This window comes from Apium graveolens, chromosome 3 (genome assembly GCF_009905375.1).
Source record: "Apium graveolens cultivar Ventura chromosome 3, ASM990537v1, whole genome shotgun sequence".
In the NCBI taxonomy this organism is placed as follows: domain Eukaryota; kingdom Viridiplantae; phylum Streptophyta; class Magnoliopsida; order Apiales; family Apiaceae; genus Apium; species Apium graveolens.
In genome coordinates, this window is record NC_133649.1 from 287,355,500 (window position 1) to 287,367,658 (window position 12,159).

Below are 12,159 nucleotides of genomic sequence, written 5' to 3' on the forward strand. Positions count from 1 at the left end.
GATCTTTACATACACTCATTTACTTTATGGAATACTAATAAGATCTCAGAATTTCCATAACAGTACTCCTATATAGTGTGGTCTGATAATTTTCCTTAATCAGCATAATCAGAAAAAAAATTACTATTCATCAGGGTTTCAAAAATTTCCAAAAATTGGGATTATTACACTCTGTCTGTCTAGCAGCTGGCTTCAGTGTAACCCTTTACAACCAGCTTCTCATCTCCTCCAGACCAAGAATGAATCTTTAGTCCTCATCAAGTACTTAAGAATATTCTTGACAGCTGTCCAGTGATCCTAACCTGGATTAGACTGGTATCTGCTCATCATGCTCAAGGAATACGAAACATCAGGACGAGTACATATCATCGCATACATTATTGATCCAATTGCCGAAGTATATGGAACTTTGTTCATACGACCTTTATTATCTAATGATTTAGGGCAGTTATCTTTTGAGATCAATATCCCATGAGACATTGGGATATATCCTCTTTTTGCCTCTTGCATCCCAAAATGATGCAATACTTTGTCAATATATGTACTCTGACTTAGGCCGATTAATTTCCTTGATCTATCTCTATAGATCTTGATCCCTAATATATAGGTAGCATCGCCTAAGTCCTTCATCGAGAAACTATTTCCCAACCAAGTCTTAACAGCCTGTAGAGAAGGTATGTCATTCCCTATTAGTAATATGTCATCTACATATAGTACTAGGAATGCCACATGGCTCCCACTAACCTTTTTGTAAACACATGGTTCATCTTCATTTTGAATAAAGCCAAATTCTTTGACTGTTTCATCAAAACGACGATTCTATCTCCTTGAGGCTTGCTTCAATCCATAAATAGATCGAAGCAACTTACAGACCATCTTAGCAAACTTGGGATCAACAAAACCCTCAGGTTGTATCATGTATACATCCTCTTCAAGGCTCTCATTCAAGAAAGTGGTTTTGACATCCATTTGCCAAATCTCATAGTCGTAATAAGCAACTATTGTTAGAAAAATCCTGATAAACTTGACCATAGCAACTGGTGAAAAGGTCTCATCATAGTCTATACCATGAATTTGTTTGAAAGCTTTTGCCACTAGTCGCGCTTTATAGGTCTGTACTTTACCATCCATGTCAGTTTTCTTCTTGAAAACCCACTTGCACCCTATAGGTTTTACCCCTTCAGGTGGATCAACTAAAGTCCATACTTTATTTTAATACATGGATTCCATTTCAGATTTTATGGCCTCTAGCCATCTCTCGGAGTCTGGACTGTTCATAGCTTCTTGGTAGGTAAGAGGCTCATCATTGTCTATGAGCATTACATCATCATTTTGAGTCAAGAGAAATCCATAATATCTCTCTGGCTCATGACGAGCCTTACTAGATCTATGAACAATCTGTGTTTCCGGAGCAGGAACATCTTGATGTACTTCCTGGCCCACTTTCCAACTCTGGTTCAATGTTATATTATACAACTCGATCTTCATCGAGAACTATAGTCCTCCCACTAATTTTCTTGGAAAGTAACTCTCTTTTAAGAAATACAGCGGTTCGAGCAACAAACATTTTGTTCTCGGTAGGATTATAGAAACTATACCCTTTAGTTTCTTCAGGATATCCCACAAAATAATATTTATCCGATTTTGGTCCCAGCTTGTCAGGCACCAAGCATTTCACAAACGCTTTGCATCCCCATACTTTTATAAACGACATGCTGTGACGTTTCTCAGTCCATATCTCATATGTAGTCTTTTGAACCGATTTAGTTGGAACTCGGTTTAGTGTATGCAGCCGTTTCTAGAATATAACCCCAGAAACTTATTGGAAGATCTGCTAGACTCATCATCGATCGCACCATGTCCAACAAGGTATGATTTCTCCTCTCAGAAACTCTATTCTATTGAGGCGTTCCAGGAGGAGTAAGCTGTGATACGATACCACACTCCTTCAAGAAACCTTTAAACTCGAGGCTTAAGTATTCTCCTCCACGATCTGATCGTAGAACTTTTATACTTTCCCCTGTCTGCTTTTCCACTTCTGCCTTGTATTCTTTGAACTTTTTAAAAGAATCGGATTTATTCTTCAAAAGATATACATATCCATATCTACTGAAATCGTTAGTAAATGTAATGAAGTAGTAAAAGCCACCTCTTTCCATCGTACACATTGGACCACATAAATCACTATATATAAGTCGTAATCGTTCGGTGGCCCTTTCACCTTGTCCGGTAAAAGGAGCTTTAGCCATTGTTGTAAAAGACATGCCTGTACTCTAACAAGACTAAGACAACTTGCCAACCCTAAGTAAGTTGTATTGTTATCTAAATTTTTTATTATGTACTTGTAACACTTAAAGTCTGTAAAAATGCAAAGGAGCAGACTGGAGTCTTTTTCCTAAAACGGTATCAAGCCTAAGGTTACTATCTGGAAGAAGATCATGCCTCAGAAGAATTTTGAAGAAGCTTGGAGTTGAATAAATCTGTTTGGAGAAAAATGTTCTAAGTCAAGATCTCTACAAGTCACAGATTTAATGTTATAGAGAAGTCATTTGAGAACTCCAGAATGACTTATCGAGAAGTCATTCAAACTCCAGAGAGTACCGATGGATAAGCAACATCTACTCGACGGATGAGCTATATATCCACTCGATGGATGAATAACATCTACTCGACGGATAAGCAATATCTACTCGACGGATAAGCTACACATCTACTCGACGGATGAGCTATATCTACTCGATGGATAAGCTATACATCTACTCGACGGATGAGCAATATCTACTCAACGGATAAGCAATATCCTCCGGGAGTAGAGAAGTCAGGAAAGCTACTCGAGAACTCAAAAAGATATCTACAAGTCATTTCTTCACTAGAGAACTCAGAGTTATCGACATGTCTATATCCATTCGAGAACTCAGAGATATCTACAAGTCAAGTGAAGTTATGAAGACTAGAGATCTCGATGAGCTGAAGACCTATACAAGCCAAACTCATTATGGAGAACTAGAGATCTCGATAAGCCTTAATACTTATCGAGATATTAAGTATTCAAATGAATCAAACTGGAGATCTCGAAGTACAGTCTCAAAGTACAGAATTGTAGATCAGTTTAATATCCAAGATAAACAATCAACAAACAATCCAACAGATGGATTGACAAGTCTACAAAAAGTAGCTTGAAGAGTGTGCAAGATCAATAGTAAAGATTAACTAACAGAGGAAGATTAAAGTAAACACGGAATGCTAAAGATATGCTAAGCCAGAAATGAAAGATTTGCTTTTCTATAAATAGAAATGACAAATGACAGTTTAGAAAAGATAATAGCATGTTTATTATCCACCGTGTATACCAGCAGTTAACTTAGCTATAAAGTTAACACTGGTCCTCTAGTTAGAAGTAACAAATTAGATAAAAATTCTTGTAACACTCTTGAGAAGAAGTTGAGCTCTTTAACTTCGAAGAGCTTAGAAATTTTGTAGCAAAGCATCTTAATTTTTAATACAAAAATTAAGTGAGTTTTGAAGATCTGTGTTCTTTATTTTATGTAAGTTAAATTTCTGCATGAACACTTTTCTATACAAGATTTAATTTACTTTGTTCAACCATTATCTTTCAAGAATAGTCTAAAATCAGAAAAACACATTCACCCCCCCTCTGTGTGTGATTCATTACCTAACAAGTGGTATCAGAGCAAAATATGAAAGAAAACAGATTCAAGATCTTGGAAGAATGAATACACAGAAAATCAGTAGCATTAAAATTCCCACCTTTGACAAAGCTAACAACACTCTTTGGAAAAAGAAAATGATGTTGTTTATCAAGATGGCCAGTCTACTCTACACTCAGATCCTCAAGAATGGACCCTTCATTCCTGTGGTAAGGGTTGAGGAATCTACAGATGGAGACATTGTCATACCAGCTCATTATGCTCCAAAAGATCTTGCTGAGTATACAGATCCTGAAAAGGAGAAAGTTTCCCTGGATAGCAGCTTGCAAATGATATTGATTGAGTCACTTGACAATATGATGTACAACAATATTATCAAATGTGATACTGCCAAGCAGATATGGGAAAAGATTGAGATACTGTGTGAAGGAACTGAGGAGGTTATATCAAATCAAAGAAGGATACTGATTGCACAATATGAGGGTTTTATGGCTAAGCCTAAGGAAAGCATTACTGATGTGTTTGAAAGATTCAACAGGCTGATAAATGACTTGCAGCTTCATGACAAATACTATGAAGCTGAAGAAGTGAATCTAAAGTTCTTGCTTACTCTTCCTGATCATTTGGAATAGAAAATCTCAGCAATCAGGGAAGGAAGAGACTTGAGCAGAATAACTTAGGAAGTTTTGTAGGGGATTCTTAAAACATATGAGCTAGAGATGATTCAAAGGCAATCGCTGAAGTCTGGTCAAGGACATGTGGTGGATGGATCAAGTGCTTTAATTGTTAATGAAATCCACTTATTTAATAATGAACTAAGATACCAAACTTTAAATGCCTTATCATGTGAGTAGAGAACAAATGATTCACATGAGCAAGTCATTTTAGAGTTGGAAAAGGATGAGTTTTACACTCTTGAAGAACTGGATGAGCTAGATCAGTCTATGGCTTATCTAGCTAGAAAATTCTCTAACATTAGAGTTAAGAAGCCAAGGTACTTCAGGAATAAAGGACAATTCTTCAACAAAGACAACAGCTGGAAAGAGAAACGGAAGTACAATTCTGACAGCAAGAGTGGTTACAAAACTGGATCTGTTGACAGATCTAATATAAGGTGCTTCAATTGTGATGAACTAGGACACTTTGCTACAGATTGCAGGAAACCCAAAAAGGCAAAGAAAGACAAAGCTTATCTTGAACTGGAATAAAAGTATGAAGCTCTTCTGAAAAAGCAACAGAGCAAAGCTTACATTGCAGAGGGAAAAAGTTGGGATGATTCAGATAATGATGAAGATGAGGAAGTTGAAAACTATGCTCTAATGGCCTTGGAGCAAGGTGAATCATCCTCATCAAAAAGACAACACCAATTCTTACCACTATTGATTTAAATGTAAATCAATACAAGGAAACTGTTGAAAAGATTAGCATAGAATTATTCCATATTCACACAAGCATGGTTGCTGCTAATGAAGAAGTTAGCAGATTAACAAAGATAAATAAGAAGCTTGAGAGTGAGAAGCAAGAAACTGAATTATTGATGGTTGAGCTTGAAGCTTTAAAACAAGAAAATGCCTATCTCAAGAACAAGCTCAAATGTGCAAATGAAATTGAAGCAGTGTTAAGGGAGAAACTAGAAAAGAATGAAGTAAAAATGAAATCTTTCAGAAATGCATCTGAATTGGTTGAACGGTATCATGAGAAAAATAAGCCATGTGCAAACATCGCTATTGGCCTCGACTATGAAGACATGAATGACAAGAAGATGACTGTAGGTGACAAAGGGAAAGCCAAGAAGAATGAAAATGCTCCAACCTTTTTGAAAGAGGTTAATGCACCTACATTCAAAGCACGTGTAGTCAACTTCAGTGAAGAAGAATTGATAATTAAGAAAGAAATTGCTGATGTAGACAAAGAAAAGAAAACTGAAGAATCAGCTCAGATTTCAAAAACTGAAGAGAAGCTCATGAACAAACATAGTCCCAAGACTCCTGTTCAAGAAACCAAAGATGTAGATGCAAGAAAGAAAAAGAGGAATAGATATAGAAAAATAGGGATAAACAAAAGCAATTATTTTGCCTATATTGCAAATGCTCCTAGAAAGAAGTGTGAAAAATGTGACTCTTTAAATCATCTAACTCACCTTTATAAAAAGGTTGTGAGCAAGCCAACTGAAGGAGCTTGCAAATACAATGAAGCTAATGCTAATGATCCCTATTCATTCTGTAATAAGTTTGACTGCATTCCTTGTAACATGAAGGTAATGAAGAGTTACCATAAACTGAGAGTAGATCTTAAGGAATCAAGAAATGAGTCTACATCAGAAGGAAAATATGCACAACAATCACTGAATTCTGTCTCCTCTAAAATTACTCATTCTACTTCTCCTGAAAAAGTTACTAAGAAGAAACTACCCAACACTGCTTGGGTTTCCAAACACACTTAAGACTCATTATGTGCAGGGCAAGTGAAGAAAGTCGTCTGGATCATAGACAGTGGATGTTCCAGGCATATGACAAGTGATAAAGCCCTGCTATCACAATTTGAGTAGAAAGCTGGTCAATTTGTGACCTTTGGAGACAACAACAAAGGATTCAAACTGGGATATGGCAAGAATGTTTTGAAAATGTTGTCTTTGATTAATGTAGCACTGGTAGCTGATCTTGAATTGAGTCTTTTCAGAATTAGCATATTGTAGACAATGGTCTCAAGTCTTATTCTACAAGGAGAATGCACTGTTATCAGCAAGAAAACTGGTGAAGTTGCTCTTAAGGGAGCAAGGAAAGGAAGCTTGTTTGTTGAAGATTTTGACTCAACAAATAAGAATGGTATTTGTTGCTTCTACACCAAGGTATCAGGAGAAAGAAACAAGCTTGCTCAAGTTGAAGTTTGTAAAGTTTGTCAGACTAAGAAAATGAAGAAACTACCCAACAAGAGAATCATGGCAAATGGAAGCTCATTTCATTCACCTGAGTTTGATTGCACAGCCTCAGGGGGAGAAAGAGGATCTTCAGATACTGGAAGGAAGCTCAACTTAGGATCATGCTATTCCAAGGGAATCACTTATGGAGCTATTGGTTTCACAGATACAAATTTTGTCTTTCTAAGACTTGTATCCTATTTTAGCATTAAAATTTCTTGCACCAACAGAAAAACATCTAGCTAACATATTTACTAAACCTTTGGATGAAGAAACTTTCACTAGACTTGTAAGTGAAATTGGTTTGTTCAATTCTTCATCCTAAGGCAAGAACTCAGCTAATGATTATGCAGCAGATTAATCTCCAGTAAATCAAAATTAAGTTGATTAAATTTGAAATTAACTGAAATATGAATTTAAAATATTTTTCAGAAATCTCTGTATATTTGTCTTTCAAATTCTTTTAACTTGGAATTTTTCAAATTCTGAGTAAACTGCTTAGGTGTTAATTTACATCTCTAATATGTAAAATTACCTCAAGGAAGAATTACGATAACCAAAAGTATCTAGCAAACTGAGTTCTCGATAAGTATAAATTGACTTCTCGACAAGTCATTTTAGGACTTCTCGAGTGAGTCCTCGATAAGTCAACTCACTGACTTCTCGAGTGATTTCTCGATAGGTTTAAAATGACTTATCGACAAGTCCTTGCAGAGTTCTCTATTAATGTTCATTCACAGAGTTCTATACAAGTACAATTCTTGACTTATCAATAACTCAAAACTGAAATAATTTAAGCTGATAAATTATTTTGGTGAATTACTTTTGGAAAATTTATTCTAACTTTATTTTAAATTTATTCGAGTAAAAGTTAGAACTAATTCAGTCTACTTTTTGGATAAACTGGGTATTTATTTGACATTTTGATAAGTCAAGGTTGAGTTCTCTATAAGATTAATTTAAAATAACTTCTCGACATTTCACTTCCTTAAATGTCTTCTCGATAGACAACTCCAAATGTCTATTTTTGAGTTCTCGACAAGTCATCTTCTTTTACTAAAAATACCCAGACTTCTCGATACATACATACTTACAGCTTTCGAGATCTAAAGTGACCTATCTTTTAATCTATAACCGTTTTCACTCTCATTTTCACTCTCTCTCAGAAATCTTTCCTACCCATTCATTCTCATCAATCAACTATGGCTCAAAATGTTGCTAGGGCATCTATCCTGGAGAAAGGAACTAATTATCTTGCTTTCACTGATGCAAACCGAGCTCCTGATAGTTTCAAGGGGTTTGTAAAACTGCTGTCTGAATCCTATCTTGCAGGTGCCTTGACTGCAAATCCAGTACTGTATCTAGATGTACTGCATGATTTCTGGACTACTGCTGTAGTGAGGACTGATGTTAACAACAATTCTCTCTCTCTGGTGGTGACATGCACAATTGGAGGCCAACAAATAGAATTCTATGATCAAGATATGAATAGAGCTTTGGGGCTGCCAACTGAGAATCTGGTGGAGGTGCCAACTCCGGATGAGCTGACTGAGTTTATGGACTTCATCAATTATGGTGGGAGAATTAACCTGTCAAGCTTAAACAGAACCAATATCAGGAAGGAGTGGTTATTCATCTTTGACTCTGTAGTAAGGGCCTTTACTTGCAGAAAAACTTGATATGACAATATCTCAAGTGTTGTGTAAAAGCTGGTGTATTCAATTGCCCACAACAGACACCTGAATGTTGGTCTACTGATCTTGGAAGAACTTGCAACCAGGCTGATTATGCCCCTAACAGCTAGAGCTAAGGAAATATTCTTTCCTAGATTTATTATGTCCACTTTAAATAATAAAGCAGCTCACATACATCCGTTGAATGGTATAAATAGTACTAAGATAGGCAATTATAAGCAAGTGTCCAAGATAATATTTGGCTCACTTACTACAAAAAATAAGGTCAATGTAAGTCTAAAAATCACTCCATATGTTGGAAAAATTTAGGACTTATCCTTATCCTATGCCTGACATGAGATCAAATGCACAATCTAGTACAGCTATGATTTCTGAACCTGTGGAAGTACAAACACAGGATCACCAACAGGGATCTTCCCAAGCTGCAACTATTCTTTCACAACCTTTAGAAGCTAGGAAACCAACTAACTCATCTTCTTAAAAAGGTGAGGTCAGTAAAAAGAAGAGAAAGGGGATAAACCTAGCTGTGCTAAATGAGAGTGGTGAGGAGAAAGCTGAAAGAATACCACATCTGGTCAAAAGATCCAAAAGAAGTAAACAAACCGAGCTGACCACTCTATCTTCCTCTACATCCTTCCAACATGATGCAATTATAAAAACAACCAGGAGTAAGTCTGCACAGACTGCACAAGAAGTAATTCAAGTGTATGGTAGGAGAAACAAGGAAGGCACTCACTGCGAGAGCACATCTCTTGAAGCTCCCTCATCTATTCAGGGGGAGCTGCCAACACGGGGCTGGTTTCTCCGTTATATGCATGCTAATGGGGCAAGTATGTTTCTCATTGTGGTTAACTGAGCAATAATTTCTTCTATCTAATATTTCTTCTATTCCAATTCCACTTGACTCCACTTCTCAAGTGCACCAAAAATCAAGTGACTTAGCTAAAGAATTTTTGCTCATCACCCAGACACCTCATTCAGATGGCGAGATGCTACATGCTGGGGTAGACCTTGATGACACCATCACAAACATGGGGGTTTCATTAGTCTTCACTGAAGACCCCATGGAAATCTCTAATGTACCTTCATGACAGTCCTCATAAACTGAAAGGTTTGAGGGTAGTACTCCTGAGGGAGAGCTATCTAAATCCTCTCCAATTCAATTGGAGGTTCCTTATGAAGGAACAACTCCCCTCACAACCCTAGCAGAAATTGCCTCTGCAGTTGAAGCTATGATTATAATTGACCCTGATCCTGTCATAGGGGAGGCAAGTTTAGCACATTCAAGTGCCAGTGTGTTGCAAGACACACAAGGGTTTGAGGCTGGTGCACATGACAGTAACCCAGTCAAATCCCCTCCAATTCAATTGGAGGTTCGAACTACAAGTGGAGGACAATACACTATCATAACCACGGAGAAATCTGTGAGTCAAACTGTGATTTCAGTCACATGAATTTCTGATGAACCATCAAGCTCTCAACCTCAACAACCTCATATACTCTCTCAGTGGCTACAAGAATCTGCGTCTCAACCAACTCCTGTAGATGATCTACTAGTAGAGCAGATCTCTGGAATGTCAAACATTTCACAACATCTTTTAACTTCAAATATGAGCAACCAAGATTATCAAGCCATTATTCTTGCTTATAATGAAAAAGTTGAGGAGCAAAAGGAGAAAATTGTCAATGATGCGGAGCCAGATGGGAATGTGGATGCATGGCTGTCTGAGGACTTTGCCTTGGAGATGAATCAAGTTTTGGCCAGATTTAGAGAGGAGTATGTTACTATTCTTGGTAGCAATGCAAAAGACTTGAGTCTAGAAGCTGTCTATGATGCCATTACAGATGTATACAAAGCTCAACTCAAAGCATTTTATCTGTTTGGTAAGGCTCTTGAAATCAAGCTCACTGGTCATGAAGACAAAATCAGAAAACTGGTGAATGGGAAAATGGACATGATCATACCATCTCAAGAGCAGATCTCTTCAAAATTCAAGCATTTTTTTGAGCAAATGGCTAGGATGGATCTTGCCTCTATTGAGAAGGAAGTTAAAAATCTCAAACTATCCTTCACAAATCTCCATACAGTGATCCAGCAACAAATTACTCACTCAGATGAGACCAAGGTTCAGCTGGATCAACTTCACCAGAGTAGATATAAACCTTCAGCATTGCTGATGGAGGGGATCAAAGAGGCTGTAGGAGAACACTTTGGCACATCTAGCAGCTCTTATCTGCCTGGATCCACCTCAACAAATCTGCAAATTCAGTCTCTACAGGATCAAGTCACAACATTGCAAGAATCCAACTCCTCTCTCACTGCACAAGTTCAGACTTTGACATCTCTTGTCAAGAGCCAACAAACAGACATCCAAACTCTGATGGACTCCCATAAGCATCTTCAAATGCAAAATTTCATAGCTTTAGGAGCCATCATGGGTAAACTCAACATACCACTACCTTCTTTGCCTGAACACGTAAGACCTAAAATCCCTACTCCCCTTCTCATGTCTGTCAACAAGACTAAGGGGGAGATAGAGGCTAGGTTGGCACAGTCAAGGTCATGTCAACGAGTCCAAAGTGCTGAAGAGAGTTTAAATCAAAAAATTGATATTGGAATGGAGAGACTTCTTAAAGCAGCCGAGGGTCCCAGTCAAAGCAGAGAATTTGATGAACTGCTTAAGGCACTCAGAGTTTCTCTCAATAACAATTTCTTCACTTACAAGAAAGCATTGGACAGGACAATAAACTCAGTAAGAGTGATCTTGGTAACTAAAGACAATTTCAAGGAAAGAAGGATAGTGGCTATCTTATCTCTAGGAGGGCATCTGAATTAGATATTTTGATAAGCAAAGTCAAAATTGTGATTCATGAAGATACTCTCTTGCTAACAGAATTGAAGAATGCACAAGTCGCTGCTTTTCCAGAAGCTTATCTACAGCCTAGCAAGGGAGTGGCATACATTTGTTCTACTACCAAACATTTCAAACATTTTCAAGTTCCTAAACAATGTGTCATGGCAAACAAAAGGCTCATCATGACTCTTGAAACCGAGATGAAAGTAAAAAGGGACAAGACTGTTGAAGATGAGGAGATGATAAAACTGTTGAGAAGATATCTGGATAATACAGAAGCAAACTTGCCCAAAACAAAAATCAACAAAGATGATTTGGATGATGATGAGCAGAAGAAAGATGATCAAAATTCTCCTGGCTTAAATTCAAGTCAGTCTACTAAGCCATCTGGAAGCAGGGGTGGAGAGAAGAAGGAGGATGTCAAGAAAGAAGAAGACACGAGGAGAAAAGGGGAAAGGAAGAGCAGAAAACCTCACGATGACTCAAAAACTCAAACAATCCTAAATATCAAAACTCAACCACCTCAAACCTCAGCTCAACTCACAACATCAACTATCTCTAACATCAAATCTTCCCAAACACCTAAGCCAAAATTTTTTTACAGACAAACTGCCAACTCCTTCCTAAAAATTCCAATCACCTCAAGCCTTACAAACTTCAAGAACTTAACAACCCTACCTTTAGCCAAACCTTCACTAAAATTCAATCTCAAATCTGTGGGAAGAAAGCCTAAGAAAGTCAAGCCTGTAAAGGAAGTAAAAGTCACTGAAAGAGCCATCTGTAATTGCTTCAAAGAATCTGACTTTCTACCTTTAAATTAGTGCATCACAGATGAAGATCATTTCCAAAATTCAGCTGAGAAAATTGTCAAAGTCTGGGTTGTATTACATTCACTCTTCTAAACAAGAACTCAATGGATTCTCTGATTCCTGCAGAAATTAAGAGAGTGCTAAGTTTGTTAAAAGGGAAGGACACTGTTACAAGAACTTGGAGATCATCTTTGGCAGAATGGTTGATTGAAAGGG